The following is a 7,171-nucleotide window of genomic DNA, read 5'->3' as shown; positions in this document are numbered from 1 at the left end:
AGTGAACCCAGAATTCCACTTGCTGTATCAGCACCTGAAGCTGACCAAGAGCATCCTTCTGTTTATGACCACTAAGGTGCCTTGACCCAGACACTACCTTAAATAGTGGGACTTTTCTTATCTTAGTGTTTTATGGACATACACTATGTTATATCATATTAATGGTAAAAGAAACACAGATATCCTGGATCTATAATTTCAATTGACACTTTGACATTCTCCTATCATATTGTATTTACAATTTATTCACTTAAGAAATTCCTTTCTCATATCATGGTTAAACATTTGGACATCATAATTTTGGCTGACTTAGCATCTTGAACCAGGAAGGGAAGGAGGAGTGAGAGGGAATTGCTCTGAAAATATAAAAAGTCCTTTGTCCACCTTTGGGTTCATTGTTTCATGATGAGCTCCCATGCATATCTCTATATGCATGTCTCACAAGCTTTGAGAGAAATAAACACTCATATTCAGACTAATTTTGTGTTTGTTTGGTTTTTTTGCAAGGCAATTGGGGGTAAGTTACTTGCCCAGGGTCACACAGCTAGTAAGTATCAAGTATCTAGTCTGAGGCCGGATTTGAACTCAGGTCTTCCTGACTCCAAGGCTGGTGCTCTATCTACTGCGTCACCTAGCTGCCCCCATTTGTCTTTCTCAGAATGAACTTAGTAATGGTTTACAGTAATGGTGCCTTTGATCAGATGGGACAGTGCTATAGATTGGACCCTTCCCTGGACAGTGCTGGTTCTGGGTGCCCACAGGACTTATTCTCCAACCCTGGACGGGGATGGTAAGTCCCTTCTTTACCTCTGCTCCTAAATGGACCCTGCTCATTCATTCCTTGTAGTTCAAATTTTTCTCTTTAAGCTTGCTGTGGGGGACAAAGGCCACATGCATAGGGTGTCCCTGCAATTCGTATATCCTCTGTATTCCAGTCTAGACTCTGGTGGAAAGTTGTTGTTGTTGTTGTTGTTTTTTGCCACTGCTGGTTTGCTTAAATGGCAGAGTGAGAATAAGGCAGAAATTTCTTCCTTTAAAGCTCACAAAGTCACTTCAGGTGCCAAATAATCCTCTTTCCCCATCCCCTTTTCCCTAAAGAAAAAAAAAATAAAGAAAAAAGAGAGGCTAAGGTCCTGAAGGGGACTCAGATCCCCTAACTTAACTTCATAGAAACTTGCCCCTTTATATTTGCAACCTCGAGGCACTTGAGAAAGGATCGCAAGATCCAATTACACTGTTAGGTCTTGGATCGTTACAAATTCCTCAACTCCCCTTCCTTGGAGTAATAATAGCCAATTTGTGATGGGAGTTTCTAACAAGTCTCTAATTTCCTCTCTCTCTGTCATTAAGTGTGCACTATGTTTGTATTGTATTTGTCCTGTCAATTTGTCTGTCAGTGTGTGTCTCTTTGTCTGTATCATGTATGCTGTGAGCAAGTCTATTACCTTGTAAAATTTACAATGCATCCAAAGACTTCTAAGCGCTGCAACTAGCAAAACAAACAAACCCGTAAGAATCTTTTCCTTATGGTTCCTGGCCTGGCCAGCCTGGAACAACAGTCAAAAGTTAAATACAGCTAAAGACTTCTTAGCAGATTCTAGAGGTTTTGAGATTAATCATTAAGTAGTTGGGAAATTGATCATTTTGGGATTGCTGGAGAAAACTCCTGAGACTGGTGGTAATTTCAGGAGCTCACCCTCTGCCAAAACACTCCTCCCAATCTTGATTCCTCAGCATTTTCCACTCCCTCCCCAGAGGTAAGTAGCTCAATATAGGGATTGTAAAAGAGAAGAAATTGCTGGAGAATTGTAAGGAAAACTTAAATCAGCCTTCTCCATCTGGCAAAAGGACGGAAGGGACAGTAATCACAGACTGGCAGTGGCCCTAATAGGCCCTGTGCCCTTGGGCACCGTGCAGCCCACCCTTCTAGACAAAGCTTGGAAATATCACCCAGGTTCAATATATTCTGCCCACCCCGCCCCAGCAGCTGCAAACCACCCCAGGCTCAGCAAATTCTGCATCTGTGGGGAGGGGAGAGGTAGACAGGTCAGATGTGGGTGAGATTCCCTAAGCCCTGCCACCAAAAATTATCACTACTGGAAGGCCATGCCATCAGCCACCCAAACCCCTGGAAAGGCCTGACAATAGCACTATGAGGTGAGAAGTCAGCCTCTGCTCTTGGTAAACTCCATACTTCTCTGTTCCAGATGCAAAAATGTGTCAACTTTGTAATTTATGGCAAGCTCTTTTATCTCTGTTTGCCCTGTTTCTTCACTTGTAAAGGGAAAAATAATAATGGTTGTTGTTATGGGATCAAAATAACAAAATGATTGTAAAGGACGTAAAGCAATGACTGTCATATGTTAGATGACATTATTGTTATCTCTCTAATTTAATGTAATTGTTCCATACCTGATAACTTTGAAGTGGTTTTTAAATACCAAAAGTAATGAGATCAATAATTTCTCTATGGGATAATCTGAAAATGCAATTTATCCATTACTACTGTATTTCCAAATTGTATTGTATTTACAAAACTCTTAGATTGTTAAATTTGAGGGACCATCGTGAGGTAGAAATGGTGTTAAAGCAACTCTTAATCTGGAATGGGCCTTTTAAAAGGATGAGATAAAAATTTGATAATTTGAAACTATTAAATATTTAATGAGGTACATTTGATTATAAACAGGTAATAATAATATTGATATTTACTATGATAGCAGATTTTTCATTTGAAATCTTGACTATTATGAAAATATGCAAGGTGGTTTAAAGTTATAGTTTCAATATTAATGATGAGATGAATGATTCTCTGTGCAAAGTGATTTGGAAGTGCATTCATCTAAATTGATAACAGGTTGTTTCAAAGTTTACTACTACTGTGGAAATAATACCAGTTTATACTGTGTGTCCTGTTGTAACAAACATGTTTTACTGCAAACAGCGTATTGATATGTACTGTTTCGGAATTAATTAAGTGTGCTCATGTGTCTTTTATGATAATTGGAGTAAAGTTAGTCTCATAAGCAAATTCATTTGTTTAACTATTGAGCTCAAGGGTGGGAAAGCTTCTACCTGCTAAATGGTAGTTACTTATATTTACATGTATAGGGTTGGATCCTCCATAGCATCTAATCCTACTAAAAGGAATTGGAATCACAGTGGAAGCTTTTGACAATAAGCCTGGTCTTCCCAAATATCAGGGCTTCAAATAGGGGGAAAAATATGAATTTATGGATAATAATCTTTTCTTTTAAAGTGCTAAGAGCATCCTAAGTGGCCTGGCCTTCACAGCTCGAAGGGAATTTCCCTTCCTTTTCCATCCCATGTCGGGCCTGGCCCTGCCCTGGGAGTGGTGAATGGATTCGGGCTCGGGTGGGAGGGCTTGGGGACGGGCGCTGAAGTGGAACAAGGCCTCGACTGTGTGTGGAGGGCGGGGGAGAGGGGGGGTGTCTGCGCATGCGTGGATTTTGAGTGCCGGGGCTGGGCACTGGCCTAGGTGTGATAACAGAGCATGCTGGGAGCCAGAGTCCTCTCAACAGCTCTCCCGGGACCACAATTCCCTGCATCCTCCGCGTCGTTGGCCCGCCCCACAGGCCTCTTTGACAACCCTCTGGACCAATGGAGAAAGAAAGCCATAAGACGCGGAGACGTTAAACCAATGGCAAGAGAGCGGGAAGGGGGGGATTGATGACAGTGGATGATGTGGGTTGTCTGGGCCCTCCCTAGAGAATCCTCTCCAGGGTTGCTTCCAGCAGGGTTAGAAGAATGAACTCTCAATGGGATTTCTAGACCCACTATGATTTCCCAGCTTGAGCAGAAAGAAGAACCATGGGTCCTGGATCTCCAGAGCTTGGAGGAGGGAGAGATGCTGAGAGAAGCTCACACAGACTTTGAGAACCAGGTGGAGAAGCTGAACCAGGAAGTTTCTGAGGCCGCAGAACAGTCCGGGCCATCTTCAGGAAGGCCCCAAAAAGATATCTCTCAGAATCCTGATTGGGAAAGAAAACAAGAAAGGAAACATATATTATTAGAAGGACACCATGGAACTCTCACAGGGGAGAGACAAAGGGAACTCCTTTCAAAGGAGAGACATTTAAGTGAGCTCCTAGGTAGATATGTAGGTGAAAAACCCAATGTGTGTGCCAAATGTGGAGGAAAAAAACTGTAACCAGACTTCTTGTCTCATGAAACACCTGACAATCCATACTGGAAAGAGGTCATATAAGTGTCTTGTACATGGGAAAGCCTTCAAACAGAGCTCAGACCTTGTCACTCACTGCGGAACACATGCTGGAGAGAAATCCTACAGGTGTAATGGGTGCGGAAAAAAGCTTCAGTGACAGCTCAACTCTCATCAAACATCAGAGGACCCACACAGGCGAGAGACCTTACAAGTGTCCAGACTGTGGGAAGACCTCCAGTCAGAAGCTATACCTTATCATGCACCAGAGAACCCACACAGGAGAGAAGCCCTATAAATGTCTTGAGTGTCAGAGAAGCTGTAGTTGGATTTCAAATTTCATTACCCAATGACTCTGGGGAGAGGTTTAGCCAGAGCTCAGATTTGGTTAGGTGCCAAAGAACCCACACAGGAGAACAACCTTATAAATGATCTGAGTGTGGGAAAGGCTTCTGAGATAATTCCCATTTTGTAGCCTCATGAGCACTCATTCAAGAGAGATACCTTTAGCTGTCCTGAATGTGATAAAAGTTTCAGTCAGAATTCTCACCTTGTCACCGATCAGACAACACACAGTGGGGAGAGACTTTATAAGTGTGATGGTTATGGGAAAAGATTCACTGACAGTTCTGCCCTCATTAAGCACCAAAGGATCCACACAGGTGAAAGACCTTATAAATGTGGGGAATGTGGTAAGAGCTTCAATCAGAGTTCACATTTTGTTACCCATCAGAGAATTCATTTGGGGGAAAGACCTTATAAATGCCCAGACTGTGGTAAGAACTTTAACCAGCATTCACACTTCATAACACACCAGAGGACACACACAGGTGAAAAACCCTGTCAGTGCACCAAGTATGAGGAGAGCTTTCTGCAGAAAGCACATCTTTTATCCCATCAAAACATTCATTTAACATAATAATACTCTTTAGGTTATCCATTTCTCTTAGACCACCTCTGTAAACCCTGTAGCCCAAATAACTTTTGCTCCCCCAAAAAGAAATCCCAGAACGATCTTTCCATAGACTGTCTTGACTGCCTGTTCCTCAGATTGCAGAAGATAACTCTTGAATAGTGCCTCATATGTTATTTTGATTGGATGCTGATGCACAGTGGTGGCACATAGACATTTGATTAATAAATACTTGCTGATTGATACTCTAGAGGTGTAGTACACACTTACCAAAAGAGACAGGAAGTAGGTGTGGACTAGTTAAATTATGAATAGTCTAGGCCCATAGCCTTTAAAAATTTAGTGCTGTCTCAAGGGGGCATAGTTGAAAGCAAACAAGAGTTTGGATAAAGCTGGAAAAGAGTATTATTGGTTTGTATTTTCCAGGCATCACTCAGCTGTGTCATTGTGACGAAAGAAAGAATGGTGGTTTGAAAAGATGAGATACAGGCCGGAAGAATTTTTAGAAACTTTTTGCAAAACTTAACTAAAGCTGGTCCTTGTTGGACTGTTAAAGGCCACGCGCTATTCCCAAGTTGATCATAGTTTGCTGTTTTCATTTTCTGAGGCATATGGATTGTTCAGCATAGGCACTTGGAAGAGGACTGTAGTTTGGTGGCATTTAAATTATCCAAATGGTTAAGTCATAATAGGCCTCAGTATCTCCATGACAACAGAATGGGAAATGAGAGCCAGTTTCCTCAATCTGCTGGGAAGTTTCCTCCTTACACCAATATATGTGTGCTTATGTAATCCTAAGTCACTGATTCTATGTATTTTTGTCTCCCTCTACTCTAACAGGAATAAATTCCTTAAGTCTTAAAAAAAAAGTGCTAAAAGTATTGGGCCTTAGAAATTAAAATGTTACCATTAGTGATTATGAATCCACATTTGATTGGCTCATTCAACTAAATTAAGGTCACCTTATTGGTAGTTGATTGGCTCTGTTTCAAATTTTAAGTACATGATAATTGCTTATGGTATGGTTATATTTCTGAATGTTCTTATATTGTGTCAGCTATGTTGTTGAAACAGCAGTTTCTCTTATGATCTAGAGATATTAGATTAAGAATTGTATTCCCCCCCCCCAAAAAATAGGGGAAAATGTATGGGTTAGGATAAACTTCTAGGTTTTGTCTATATTTAAGAGGAAATTTCACCTAAAATTCTTATCAACTCTGTGCAAAAGTTTCATGTGTTGTGGAATTCCTACTGAGTGCATGAGAATCCTTAAAAGAAATTAGGGATGTGATTTTCAAGTCTGCTTCATCTAAGGATATATATTTATGTATTTTAATTTGGAGATTTATGGACTACCACATTCACTATCTACGTGAAATTCCAGAATGTAATTATTTTCCAGTGATACATTTAAGGACAAAGGAAAGAAAAGATACTGAGTAAAATTTTAAAGACTTGATAATATTTGTTATTATGATAAGGCTAATTTAATTGGGTATGTTCTTCATGCATTATAAAAACTGACTCTCATCTCCATTGTGAACAACTTTTTTGACTAAGGAACTTTGTGATTTCTAGGAATTCTGTAATAACTAGGAATTTAGTTTGTTATAATACTTTGGGAATTTATTTTATGTTACTTGAGGACATTTTACACCAACTTAGTTTTAATGAATTCCAATTTTAGAGATTTATTTTTGCTTAACAGTGGAAAATAGAGATATTTATCATTTTAAAAGTTTCCAACTAATTTTCCTCCATAAAAGTTTAGTGATTATTCTTCTTAACATCAGGATGAAGTTTAAACTATTTTTAAAGAAGAGAAATACTTTTAGAAGAAATGTTTTGAAAAAAAATCTCTTGTCTGATTTTTTTTGAAGGCCTAGTAAATTTTCGTTTACAAGATAATTTGTTGTTAAATTACTGTAATGAGCTGTAAAGCAGAAGAGATCTTGCTGTTTTGATCTTAATTTGTAGTCATTCCATGGCCTAAGCAAGAGTTAAATTAATGTTTGAATTTATCATACATATGATTCAAATCCTAAAGTGTCTCACTCTTCCAGAGTGAGTATAAT

General features: G+C 39.6%; 1 pseudogene; it reads left to right on the top strand.

Annotated features, from left to right (window-relative positions):
- Positions 1-3,704: 3,704 nt before the first annotated feature.
- LOC114040539 lies at positions 3,705-5,102 on the top strand (annotated as a pseudogene).
- The last annotated feature ends 2,069 nt before the right edge of the window (positions 5,103-7,171 follow it).

Source organism: Vombatus ursinus, unplaced genomic scaffold (assembly GCF_900497805.2).
Source record: "Vombatus ursinus unplaced genomic scaffold, bare-nosed wombat genome assembly UNPS02013441.1, whole genome shotgun sequence".
Taxonomy (NCBI): Eukaryota; Metazoa; Chordata; class Mammalia; order Diprotodontia; family Vombatidae; genus Vombatus; species Vombatus ursinus.
Note: the sequence above shows the minus strand (reverse complement) of the source record. Positions and strands in the feature narration are given on the sequence as shown.